Source organism: Dermacentor variabilis, chromosome 7 (assembly GCF_050947875.1).
Source record: "Dermacentor variabilis isolate Ectoservices chromosome 7, ASM5094787v1, whole genome shotgun sequence".
Taxonomy (NCBI): domain Eukaryota; kingdom Metazoa; phylum Arthropoda; class Arachnida; order Ixodida; family Ixodidae; genus Dermacentor; species Dermacentor variabilis.
The window spans coordinates 123,797,619-123,812,067 of record NC_134574.1 but is presented as its reverse complement, the minus strand read 5'-3'; the positions used below and the strand labels follow the sequence as shown (position 1 = coordinate 123,812,067).

The 14,449-nt window shown below is 47.9% G+C and overlaps 1 protein-coding gene across 1 annotated transcript in view; it reads right to left on the bottom strand.

Moving 5' to 3' along the window:
- The window catches only part of LOC142587865 (inactive tyrosine-protein kinase 7-like), a 173,426-nt gene that overhangs the window by 33,599 nt on the left and 125,378 nt on the right, over nt 1–14,449 (bottom strand). The window lies entirely within an intron of this gene.

The window sequence follows — 14,449 nt, the reverse complement described above, 5'->3', positions numbered from 1 at the left end:
AAAAACTCTCACGTTTCGTGGCAGGTCATGAACCCATAGAAGGGACACGGAACCATGACCTGAAACGGATGGTCCAAAAAATGACCTATACGGCGTCCACGAATACGTACACAAGGGTCAATCGAACTGCATTTCGTACATTCCTGCTTACCGCATACAAACCGTATGCAGCACTTGACCCAATCGGCGCCGTGGAGGCACAACCACAAAACAAGACACGCGGAACGGCCGCCAGAGACACCACAAGACAAAAGTATAAAACCGGCCGACAAGCACTCGCGCCGCCTTACTGAGAGAATAAGATAAAGGAGGTCCGAACAGAAGCAGAAGGGCTCGCGAGAAGCTCGCATAATCGATTCTACTCGCCCCGTGCTTCACGCATCCGGACGCACGCCGTCTGTAAGACGTTTCAGAGTAGTACCCCCCCCCTTCTTTTGTTACTTGTTTCGTTCACTCGGTCGGAAGTCGTGATCGCAGGCGAGAGACAAGCGGTGGCATGCCCTCCGCGAATCACGTGAGGCACAACGAGCTGTACGAGAGGAAACGGGACGCGCAAAGCCGACACAAGTCGAAACAAGCCAAGGCCGGGTCACATGCGCTGAGCCTCGAAACGTTACGCCGTCTGCTTTACAGGCAGCGCGCGCGTGAGTAGCAGACGATGCGGAGTAACGGATCCGACCGGTTGCAAAGAGTCAAGGAACCGCAACACACGTTCTTTACCGGTGGCCGAGGTCACGATTGGGCACACGCTGACGTTTCGGTGGGGCGGTGCTCGGGGGCTGAACGATGTGCAGGATGTACTGGACGTACCTTATGCAGAGACCTTGTATTGTCTCCTTCGGAAGGTGCCGGCGGGCTAATGATGTCATGACCCCCGCCGTAAGGAGTGCTAAGCAGATAGACTGTGCTGAGCGGAGGCGTAGGCTTTATTTAGAAGGGTATTTTTGGTTCAACCGCTGGCGGTGGCGCAGTAGTTCTGCTGTATATGCTGCTGAACGCGAGGTAGCCCGTTCAATTCCTGGCAGAGTCGGCCGGCATTCCAATGGTGCACATGGTCCAACAACGCTCGTACGGAAAGATATAGGAGCGGGTTCGAAAGCTTCAGGAGGTCTGTATTCATTTGGAGCTTCCCACTACGCGGCGTCACTCGCTGGGTCGTTAAACCATAAAATTTGATTAGATTCTTATGGTTCACACTGACAACGAGCTTGCTCAGCCCAGAAGCCCTGCCTCAGCTAACACGCCCGTGTTCGGTTTCCAAATCAGAATATATAAGTGGTCAATTATGTCACCCGAAACGACTCTACGAATTCGAAATAGCGGAACTGAATCTTAGTCGGCGCCCCCCTTAAGAGAAAAAGACGGCAAAAAAAAAAGAACACTCGAGAAGCTGCAATAGGAAAGGAAAAATATATAGGAGGAAAATACTGACGAGAAGTTCCAATGTACGCTGGATAACATGATAGAGTAACTCAAACATTATCTTCGAGATATGACACGCGAAGAAGCTGTTGGGAGTGACGTTTAGCGTCAAAGATCAAGTGGTTCTCAAACCTGCTCAGCTGTGCTGTTGCGAGCCAGGACTTGAGCTGGTTACGTCTTCAAACATTTAGAGCTGTGGAATGTCCTGGATCGATGCGGCGACGAGAAGTGAGAGGAATAAATAACAAGAAAAGGACTCACGGAGCTCATTGAATGGATTTCGCTCTCTCTCCACACTGCCTCACTTGTGGAAAGAAAGGGTAGGAAGGACCAACAAAAGTACATTGCAGAAACTAAGTAGACAAAATATAGGCTAAATTAATAACTGTAGTTACTGCCAACGAAATGATTTTAATCATCTTCTTAAAAACGAAACACTACGGCAGAAGAAGTTAAATTTGCGTCTAAACATCGAAAGAAAATGCTCAGAAGCTGCTAATGGCTTAACCAATACTAAACCGTAGCTACCAATCATTGTTACGAGCCCCTAATCATCACAAGCTTGCGTACACGAACGTACAATGAGTACGCAAATAACTTTCCACAAGACGATTTGGCGAGCTTCATCTTCAAAGCCAGGCAACACCGCTTTGGCCGACAATCAGGAGTCGTTGCTAGCGCCGTTACAGATAAAGTTAGTCCAACTGCAGCACGTCCTCTGGACAGGCACCGTCAGCGACCTTCACCGCAATTTTTCTTAAATGCAAAACGAAAACACACTCGGGCGTCCAGGCAGGCGCTTACGTCACACACTTCACCTGCTGCCGCCGACAATTGAGGCCGGTATATATATGGCCTGTCTTTCCATTCTGCCTCCAACGTGCGACATGAGTCACGTTGATTTATATCGCTTCGCTACCGCGCGCGTTCCCCAATTTCGCCTCACCTTCCCCAAAGCGGTTCCCGTTTCTCCCCTCTTCAGAAAGTTTTTACTTTGTCCCTACTTTCGCGCCCCGTCGTCGTATATTTCCCTCGGAGTTCGTTCCATCCGTTCTAATCTAGGTGGGTCAGCGCACCTCGCGTGCGCCGCAAGCGCGCGCCCGCAAATCTAGCGCCCGGCGATCGTCACGCTTTAGGGAGAAGAGGGTGCCACAGCCCAGAGAGGGATCCCTTGCTACCCTCGCGTCCCGTTCCTCCAGAACGAAATGGAGTGAGAGAAACTTAGGGAGAGGGAGTCGCCGTTAGCGCGCACGGTGAGAGAGTGGCGCCGGGGCTGAGGGAACACCCTGTCCTGGCGGGAGAGGAGGAGTCCCGTCACCGGCGCATAAAGGAAAGACTCCCGTGTAGCAGGGTAGGGATAACGGGCCATCGCTTGGGGATGGCGCGCTGCGCCCTCTGCCGGCTACGCTTGACGGCACCCTCGGGACACGGTGGCGATTGCAGGGAAGGTGACGCACGATGAGCGATAGAAGAAAGTAAAATAGAGGGTTACGCGTAAGGAGAGAAGGCGGGAATCCGAGGGGGGGGAGAGAGATGACGGCGGCACCGCCGTGAGGGGACCGTGAAGCCCTCACACGGGACACGCGGATGGCAGACGCGGACAAGGAGGATTAATGTTTATAAGCCGGGCCTCATTACTCAACAGAGATTATGTATTTCTTTAGGGTAATTGGCCAGTCTCGAGACCAAAGCGAGGATGGGGACTGCGGCGACTGCGACACGACGAATGACATTCACAGTATGGTAATTAACAGGACGACGAATCTCACTGGTAATGCGCCGGATATAAACGGGCACCACGGAAAGGAAGCGCAAATAGAGCTAGGAGAGGATGGAATCCATTATCGTGTATCCCATAATAAGGTTGTATACCGATGTTCTGGGGTCACGTCCCTTTGTTGTGTTCTGTCGGCACTGCAAGCACGAAGGTATGTTCTTAAGTAAAGGCTTCGACTTAACTATTTAGGGGGAATAATTTAAAACATAAACCCTTGTTGGGTCCGCTATTCACGCCATCAAAACACGCAGGCGAAAGCAAAGCAACAAAGCGAGCCGCTTCTCCAACGTGGTTCTCTGAAATCCCGAGACACATTGCCAAATGACAAACACCTAGCAGCTGTAAGGACAACGTTCGTACCTGTAAACCACAGGAATTTTCGAGTCCCCAATTGTAAGCGATTGCATTGCCCCTCTCCCCCACATTCCCCTGTACGTCATCTATTACTGACTAGACAAAAATTAAGACGTCTACCGGTGACGAACTCGCGTTTTTAATTCCTACAACAGTCCGCCAGAGCTTGATTTTCAGCCTCACTTTGGTACAAAGCATGGATACATCTAGACGGCAGCCAGCAGTTGAAATTTAGTAGCAGGGATTACCGACTCCACAATCTTGACTACCCTCTACGCCTTTGTATTCCAGCTGGACTCTGCCGTCGCGAAGCTACCCTGCTTTGTCGACTATGGCTAGGGGTGGCTTTCACCAAGTCTTTCGCTTACCGAATTGGATGGGCCGACGACGCTACGTGTGAGGACTGTGGTAACGAGGAGACTTTTCAACACCTTCTTTGTGACTGTCCTCGATATAATTTACAGAGACAATCACTCGCAACCGCGATAGCGCGCTTTGACCGAAGACCTCTCACAGAGGAACTTATTTTAACATACCGCCATCACAAGCCATCGCAGCAGAGGGCGACGAGGGCACTGTTGCGGTTTTTGAGGGCAACAGAATTGGACAGGCGGCTGTAGCCTGAACAGATGTTGATAGTGTGGCAAGTCTCACTGTGCTGTGCGATGACAGTATTCGGTGCCAGTGACCGATTGTGATTGTGTGTCTACGCTCCTTCCTTTCCTTATCTCTACTTTGTTACCACTTTACCTCCCCCTCCCCTCTCTCCCCAGTGTAGGGTAGCCAACCGGATCTTTTTCTCTGGTTAACCTCCCTGCCTTTCCCCTTTCCTCTCTCTCTCTCTCTCTCTCTCTAGTAGCAGGGATGACACGGCCCTTCCATACGCCACCACTAAAGGCACTTTTCCGTCGATATTGTCGCCGAGCACAATACGGGCTCTGCGCTTTCGCCAAAGGTATCGAACGAGCAATGCCGGTCGCAGAACGAGGCGCGCTCGCAGTCAATAGTGTATACCTTCTCGGGGGGTAAAAGGGAGATCGATGCTCATTAGCAAGCGAAGGGCAAGGGATAGTGCAACGGGGGCAACGTTGCCCGATGCAGCTACACCGTCGCTCTTTCGAGGTTGATTCCCGCTATCGGAACGTCGTTTTGCCACTGCCAGCATCTGCATTTCCGCTGCGGATCGAAACCCCGACACGCAAGCACGCACGCTCGCACACACACAAAGAGAGGGATAGATAGATAGATAGATAGATAGATAGATAGATAGATAGATAGATAGATAGATAGATAGATAGATAGATAGATGTAACACAGGGTCGTTGACTCTTCCTTCCTTCACTGTATCGGGATGGATGTCGCACACGGCGCACACTTTAGCGAACTTTGACAACAGTGACAACAACAGCTGCGCACGTAGTAGCGGTAGCCGTGTTGGTCGTGGATGTAGTAGTAGTAGTAGTAGTAGTAGTAGTAGTAGTAGTAGTAGTAGTAGTAGTACCTCATGCTGCGGTGACAAACATCAAGCTTGGGGGATCGGTCTAGGATTAAGCAACATATATACAAACACTGAAAGCACATTTATATGAAAATGAAATGAAACGCTAGTTGAACAGAGCTGCTCCTCGCGTCATGTACTGATGCAAAAATAAACATCATTGTCATTGTCATTGTCATTGTCATTGTCATTGGTTACTCTCAAACGAAAAATAATTTCGAATTACATTTCTTAATAGAAATAAAGGAATAACTTAAACAGAAATAAAACAAATAGGACTAAGCTAAGAAAGAAAAAAATGGACGGACGCTACCCATACGTGGGAATGAGTTATAAGCGAAGCTTTCTGTGATTTTTACTGAAATTTCTACTTTTGCTCTGCTATGTAGCTCGACGCTCCTCGATCAGTGCACGCTATGGTCCCATTTATTTTCACTTGGCGTCATCCCCACACTCGGCGGCCTTTGATGCCAACTTGGGCACTGCTCTGCAGCCCACTTTTTAAGATATATTTGTCGCTCACCACTTCAGCTTTTGCCTCTTATTCTGCTTGTATATTCGAGCACCTACACCCAGTGGCACATTCCCATTCTGGAAGCTTGACCAAGAATGTTAGCATAGCCATTGCCACATACCCTGTGACCCAAGTTCACTATTCGGACATCTGCCCATTGCATGTTGTATGTATGTTGACTGTACTGTATGTTGTTGTATGTATTGACTAACGGCTACTGCCAGACGGCAGCAACCGGTAGCCAACAGTAGCAAAGATGGCGGAGAGGCAAAAGAAGCTTCGCTTCAAACGCGAAACAAGAGAATCTGAATTTCAGAATACAACCACACATTAAAACTAAACGAAACCTCTGAATGTCGGAGCAAACATTCACGTCAAATGTGCCCAACAGAGTCTAGAGATCCGAGAATACAACAGGGACGGTTCAATCGAGAGCAAGGTGGCGAAGCGAAAGTAATGCAGAATGTCGACTGACACTATACTGAAGCAATTTACAGATGAAGACGCTTTTTATATGCTCATTTTTTATGCAGGCTCGCTGAGACGTTTCTCAAGGCGGAATTTACCGTTTCATGGAAAAAAGAAACACGGAGTATGTCTATGCCTTCCTTCCTCTTCGTTCTCAGTGCGTTCTTGTTATTAGCCGTGAACTAATACCAAGTTGCTGAGTTAACTACCCTCTTCAGAAAAAAAAAAAGCGCCATTCACAAAGCAAAGCGCACTGCTTGGAACAATCATTAACAACGCAGGTGTTAACAGTAGAGCTCCATTTCAAGATAGCAGTCATCCTTGCCCGGATGCCTCTTCCACACCGTAAGGGAAGAAGTAGTTGATTAGAGGCAAGATATACTAGCTGTTCAGCGATAGGACGCTGTCGAAGCAATACCACCCGATTATGCGTGCACGAAGCGATCATCGAATATTTAAGATAAGAAAAGATAAGAAATACAAAGCGGAGAGAAACTGGGAACGCTAAATACAGGAACAGAGAAAAAAAGAATGATACAGGAGCGATAGAATGAAAGGCACCGCAGGAAAGAAAGAGAGAACTTTAAACAAGATCTGCTGCAGCGCAAATAAAAAAGGAAGAACAGAAAATAGACGGCAAGCACGGCTTCATTCGGCGCTCAATTAAAAGGGGGGGGGGGCATAATTACATAAGAAAAATCGCTGCTGACAGCACGAAAGAAAACCACGAAGAGGATTGACCGAACCGGGAAGATGAGATAAAGAGGGTCTAGAACAGAGACAGGATAAAAACAAACTCGAAACTAGACTGCTGGGTAGACTGAACAAGCCGAACTCGTTTCCTGAGCAGCTATAAGCGAACGTCACCGTGCACCATACATTGCCGGCCAAAAAAGTTGGTTTGCTTAATCTTCATTCCTGGGCGCAAGAGAAGTATTCCAGTGGCTGATTACTTCCCGCGAACTTTCTTGCTCTCTTTCGTTCCTTCATTCTTTTGTCTTTCCTTTTTTTTCTGCCTCACTTCTTTCATTTCTTTTCTCCTTTGATTCACACATTTCCTTTCTTCTTTCCTTGCACTGAGCATTACTATATAGCGAGGGCCTTGGCGAGAACCGAAAGCGCCAAACTTCTGGGCTGAATTCACCAAGTTCCTTGTCTGCAAATGCGGTTTCCCCACGCTGCGTTCGCTAATATGTCCTAAATTGCGATTGGCTGGCAGCCAGTCTTGCAAACAGTTCTAGCGTAATGACTTTCTGGTGGCATTATTCGCAGCGCCAGAACTGTGGAAAAAAAAAGCGCCGATCAAAATTTGCCTCGCACTGACGCAATCATTGGGGGGAGCAGAAAGTCGACTTCACTTTCTGCTACAAAAGGTTAATGGGTTCGGTACAACGAGGAGCCTTATGAGGACGGCAAACGAAAAACAAAAATGCAAATACGTTCACGTACGGGATCCCCTACTACCGTGGATGTGCTGCCTGTTGCAAAAGCGTGCTACTCGCCGTAAATGGCCAAAAAAATTAATTCAACTGAAAAGGCAAGAATGACGAATTGTGTTGGTGCTCTACATCCCGGACAACACGCTGGCCTGCACTCATTTCCGCGGTCATTTAATTTTTCTCGTCCGTTTCGTCGAATGCAGGTCCCACCAGTAACGAAATAAAGTGCATAGAATACGGTTTAGCCCCAAGATGTCTAAAAAAGGGAAATCGACAAGACACGCTCACCTTTGAGATGATGTTCATCAACAAGCTCTTCCCAACATTCACCCTACAATTTCTGGCACACCTTGCCTTACGATATTGTCGTGGTCGAATGGACACCGGTACTTCAAAAACAGTGAGAACAAACACCAGACGGGGGTAAATGCCCAAAAGAAAAGACGCTCAGGTATTCAAAAAAAGTCGCTTTTCTTTATTTCATTTTACGCGAAGGGGGTATAACGGAACACAGCGGAAACTGAAAGAACGCCGCACGTATTATGCCAACCAAACGGCCGTACATCAAATCGCCTCTGTGAACGTGACCGAAGCAGAACCTGAGGAAGCGAAACAACGCACGGCGCAAAACGGATGATCAACGCAGCAACGCAAGGCAAACCAGAAGACATAACAAAAAGAAAACCGAGGCACTGTAGTCACAATCAAACACGGAAAGTGAGGAAGTGCAGAGCGCGAAGGAAACACCGCAGAGCCCAGACAAGTGGTCCAACGGCGCGGTTAATCAGACAGAGAGCCCGCAATAACTTCCCCGGGCAGCACTCCTGGCCTCCGCGAGAGAAAATTAATGGCGCCAGCGGCTGCCGCCGCATACAAAGCGAGCCAGCGCACTGCGCGCTTATTGGCTTAAAAAAAAAGCACGTGACGCCGCAACGCACGCAGATGGCGCCACCGGAGCACGCGCGCACACGCTTGCACTTTTCGCACCGCGCTCTCGCAAAAACAGAGGTGCGACGCCTTCGCTGCAGGCGACGTGGGAAATTGAATTCGGCGCCATAATTTGTTCTAGCGGCTCGTAATTAACAGGCAAAGTGGAAGCCACTATCGTAATTATTTGCCCCCGGTGACTCCACTGTAGGCTGTCGTTCTCTAATATTCTTTTTCTTGATTAATTGTTTTTTATTCGCTGCAAGCTTCCGTAATCGGTGCGCTTCCTTTTCGTTTTCCAACTTTTAGGCTTTAATTGCTTGCACTGGTAGGCTCGGAAGGCACCGATTAGGCCTTTAACCAACAAGTGTAATTATACATGGCAATGCGGAAGCACGGTCGGGCGATGGGGTTAAACAAAAAAAAACGAACTTTAATAATTTCTCTTTCTTTCTCTTAGCGCATACCGAAGCAAGATGCTTCCTAAAGTAGATGAAGGTACAATAGGGCGAGTTGGGCCATTACCACCCGTCGTAACTTCCGCTAAGAGATTCGGTCATGTACGCGCTGGTACATGTTAATCCGTTTGGTGCTTCGCTACCCCTCACACCCAAATTTCGGCCTTCAGGAATGCCATGCTATGGAGAGTTTAATGATAAGCTGGAGATGTTAGCCTGACTAATTGCCCGATATCCTCCGCCGGGCGCACGACGATAATTATGTTATACACAGTGATTGCTTAAGTACACAAACAACACTCACAGACCCACACTACTCCCCCAATCCCGAGGCTGTACAAATTGTTTCATAAGTACCCTATTGGTGTACAGTGCTCCACTTGCACCACACTCGTGTGTTCTGACAATTTTGAGGAAGCTGTACACGTCAGTCACTGAACTTCGAAAATGCCAAAAACAGATTACATCAAACGAACTCTCGTCAAAATAACGCTAGTCCAACGGATATTACCTAGACGATACTTTGCACTGTAGGCGTCGCCACAATACACGCAAAAGAAAAACACAATATGAGAACACAGGAAATTAGATAGACACTGAACGCACACACGCACATTCACCTATACATAGACGCACGCCACCGTACAAGCGCGAAAATGATTCGAAGCCAAACTTGCTTCATTCGGTACTCTTTCTTTTTGCATGTCAGAACGCGCGTCTAGAGTTTTCCGCAGTGCGGTGTCTCTCTGGCCTCACACTGTGAACAGCGCACAACTGTGGCATTCTTCAACCCGGAACTCGAACGAGCACGTGGAGTGTTCAAACAAGACCTCACAAAAAAATTCATGAAATTAAGGAAAAAAAAAAACGAAGCGATGAGCAAGGACGGACCTCACGGTTCATAGCGTTTTTTTTTTTTCTTCATCGTCAACGCGACCGCTGTCAGCTCGACTCAACTGTAAATCACTTCCGTGGCCACCGCCGTAAATCAAACTAACGCGCATCTTTGTTCCAGTTCATGACTCGCCTGGCACGTAGTAAATCCTCGTTACGCCGCTTCGACGGCTTAAGCCTTCCGCGCGTCGCTTATATTTTTTTTTTCGTCTTTCCTTTTCTCCTTTTGCGCTACTTGCTTTCAAAGTCATTATTCATGTTGCACGATAAGTGCGGACCAGGATGTTCCAAGGTTTCCTAACAGACTTCGACAGGCCTCTGCTTCCGCTGAGTCCGGAATATATATATATATATATATATATATATATATATATATATATATATATATATATATATGTATTAGAGAGAGAGAGAGGAGGGAGGGAGACTATAAGAGACACTTTATGTTTGCTATTCAGCAGCTCACCCATATACAGCGTCGTTCGATTTCGCCTGCGCATTTTGCGGTATAGAGAATATAAGAGACCGCTGCATGTTTGGTGACATTTCTTTGCGAACCCCTCCGTGTTTTCGTGACCGTGGCTACTGCAGCGTGGCCGTTCTCCTGCCGAGCAAGCCGACCAATCACAGTGGAGGACGCGCGTGACGTCACCACCACTGGGTTCCTTGCACCATCACCAGATAGCGCTCGCCTCCGCGCAATCGCGGCGGCCCGTGCGGGTGAAAGAAAGAAAAATAAGAAACAGAAAAACGCCAGGACGCCCAGTGATATAGTGTACGTGTGTGTTTCGATTACAAGACATTGCACTGGCCTCTCTACAATGCCCGGGTAAATACTCCCCTGTGACTTTGCGCGGACATTCAATGAGCACAAACTCGTGTTTCGACTCTTTGTGCCCTAACAGAAAACTTCGCTGTATGTAGATTCCAACTTGTTGGATCTGTTGCTCTATTGTAGACTGTTTTGAATAACTGTCTGAGTACCACCGTATTTGGCTGCTAATGTAGTCGTTTACCAACTACAGACAATACACGGCATTACATACTGCCGATGTTTTTTCATGGAAATGGTTGTAGTCGCACGTTCGGCGTCTCACGACCATGCTAACTGGACATGAGTGCGCACTCCGTAGAAAAATTGTTCGTATAAGAATCCAAAATGGCGGAGCCCATTAACCGTAAACAAGGCAGTCTACATGCTATCTTATAGAGTTTACACATGTTCACATTATCGATGACGTGTTGGACAGGCTAAAACATTGATTTGTCGGCACCTCAGTGTAGCAGCCACCAGTGCTTCTTTCGTAGTTTCTTAGAACCGAGTCCCTTAAACAAGCGAAAAAGCAGAGGCATAATTTAGGAAAATAGCATGATAAAGCGGAAGAAGGTCAATCGGCACTCAAAGTACGGTTTGCTACCTTACACCAGACTGTTGCCTACAACGTTAGCCTATACATGTGGGACGGCGGAGGTATAAAGATAAGAAGGAAGTAGACATGCACTGAGCACATATGCACACAATAACAACCTATCAGAGCAACGACCACGGCAAGGATCTCAACAACCCAGTCAGTCAATGCTCAAGCCACTCGTGCGAGTCTGTCGTTCTTAAGAATTGTCACAAAGTCTCCACAACGAGCGCATAATCGTAGTCCGTAGCCTACGGACTAAGAATTTCTTGTTTTTCTTTTCTTCGCACTAACGTCAACGAGGAATCTCTGTAAACAAGTAGGCCTCGCGCAAATTATTTGGATAGTCTATATATAGGGCAATGCCCATAAAAAAGCTTGTTGAATCAAAGTGTCACTTCCTTTGACTCTCACTGTCGATAACCTTTCTGCCTAAGACAGTCAGATATCAACGCAAACGAAGAGACCAAAGGGAATACTCGTTTATAAAATTTCGTCCATATAAAAACTAATAGATAAGTCTATAAACGTGCAAAGCTGCCTGTTTGAATATCGTATAGACAATCTACAAAATGTGTAAATTTATTTTCAGGAGGGTGTTAGGAAGTTACGGTTCTACAGTAGAAAAGGAAAATTATAAACGGCTTCCTTCTGCAGACAATATGTGTACATTAAATCGCTAAAAGGGGAAGTCTATAAGAAGTCAATTCAAAGTAGTCCCCCAAAAGATTATAAACAGCCAAGAAGCCGCGCATATTGATCTTTTTTTTTTACAAAGCACAGCAATGGAACCTCAATTCTTCCAACCGTTACGCCTAGGCAGATGATATAGTGAGCATGAATGTCATAACAGTGGCGTAGGAGACCGAATCACAGCGCGTTTATTAAGGAGACGGCGACTCTGGAGCCTACTCACAGTCGCACTGCGCGCAACTCGTCGCCTAGTGTTGGGCCCACTATCCGAAGCCACAACCGAAGCCACATCATGAACTATAGCAGACTGCGGCACCAACTCTCAGCAACAAAAGGTGAGCAGCTTTACGATGAATAAAGCACGGCCCACGATTTCAATCAAGAATGTGCGCCCGTCCCCCAACAACAAAACAATACGGTGGCAAAACGCCAACACGAAGATAAGATAAAGACAGTAAAAAGAAACCGGTGCGGGCAACACAGAGGCGTTTTGGTCGCCTCCTTATCGGCACTGAAGAAATCTCAAAGCCAAAACCAGAGAGAGAGAGAGAGAGAGAGAGAGAGAGATGGGGGAGTGAGAGAGCCGAGGGTCGCCCAGTAGGGGGCGGATTCGGCATGCAGGCTTCTAGAGTTCCTGTATATGCTCCCCTTGGGGGGTGCATATACAGTAACTCTATGGGCTCCTTTATAGATGCGTGAAACGACGTGGAACGCGTATCAGATGACGGCCTCGTAGCGGAGCAGTGGTGGATGCGTACGGTTCCGGGAACGCACCTCAGAAAGACGAAGGTAGTAGGTAGCGACACTCAGCGGCATCCTAAAGGAGCCTCCTCGCCTCCCCGACCTGGTAATCGAAAGACCAAGCGAAACAAAACCCGCATCCCCCCTTTTCCCATCTCAACCCAAGGCAGGGAGCAATGTCTGACGTTCGTGGTGTGGTGGGGGTGTGTAGGGCATCCAAAGCAAAGAAACGTTCCATCCTTGGTGTTATTTCGTTCCTTCGTTTTCTTCTTTTTTGCGTGTCTGTGTTTTTGCGCAGGGAGGGAGGGGGAGGGGGAGTGGCAGAGAACGCCAATTTGAGTATGCGTACGTGCATTCGCCCATATCTGCGTACGCGCATCGTACAGTCGCTTGCTGGGTTCCTCAATATCACACGGATCAAGTGCGCATTGTTAAATATCGTTGCACCTTTTACGGCGCAATTTTTGTACCACGACAGCACTCCATGCACATTTTCACGCTCTAAGGATGCAAAACACCTTTAGCAAACAGTTTCCAACCATACTGATTTTCATTGATCTTGAGTGCCTTTCTTTCAGTAACGTGCCCTCATCTGGCACGTATACTTTCCTTACCCTATAACGGTAAACATTAGAGTTATTACGCCACGAAATTGCACGGTGGATTATGGGAGACGCCTTTGTGGCAGAGGTTCCGGGTTACTTTTAACCACCAGCGTTTTAATCACGGGCTCATCGAAATACGGACGCCGAGGTCCGAATCGAACCCGCGACGTCGTACTGAGTAAAGCCCCTCCATACACGGCTTTAGTACTGAGCAGCATGCATAACGCTTATAGCTACGGAGGTACGGGTACGATGAATACAAAGAAAGCTATGGATATAGCTACAGTGTGAAGTCTAGCGATACTCTCGTTTCAGCGATATAGTGATCGCTGAAAATCAAGGGAAGGAAACGATAAGCGCTCAATGCAGCGTCGAAAGAACGCCACGAAAGTTTACCAAGTCACGCACTGGGACAGTTTCACGTTTACTGTTTAGGCAACAACCTGAATTCACCTATAGAGTACAGTGCTCCATTGAGCCGAAAGAAACAGCGAGCGGGATATATATGTATATGGGCAGTCCGGTCACGCTTTGCCGAGCATAGCGAAAACGGGAACCAGCACAGACGGGGGAAAAAAAGAGAGAGAGAGAGAGAGGGAGAGGGGGGGGAGAAGCTGTACCCGTAGACCTGAGGGCTGTATCGAAATCTCAAAGGGAAATCAGGGAGTCGCTGACGTTGCGCGGCGGGGAAGTTGTCCCTACGTACACATCTGTACATGTCTCGTCGCGAAGGAAACCGCGTTGTCTTCGGCAAAGAAGGAAAGAAAGGAAGGAAAGAGGAAGAAGCGTACCACGATATGCACGGGAAATTGAGGAGAGGATCACCGGCAGCGAAAAATAAACGCAGCAAGCAATTCCCCATGGGGTAAAGGGAACAAAATAGACAAACAAAACCAAAAGAAGCCGACAAGAAATACGGGAGGGAGGTGCATCGATCAACATGCAAGTTCATGAACAAGTAGCAACATAAAGGCAAAAAAAGAAAGAAAGAAATAGAAAGAAAGAAAATTAGAAAGCAAGGCAGTGCGTACAGACACGGGGACGTTTCGATCGCCTCCACGCATTGTCGTACCACAAACTCTGCCACTGCAGAATGAAGATGCACAAGTGTGGGATCTCTGCGTCGCGGTTTTTGATTCACGATCACTGGTTCTCGTCACTGTTCCAAAATGATTCAGCGGACGTCGAGAAGACGTCGAAGGTGGACGCAGATAGGGCGCGGACGCGCGGATAAGAAGCCGCGGTCAAAC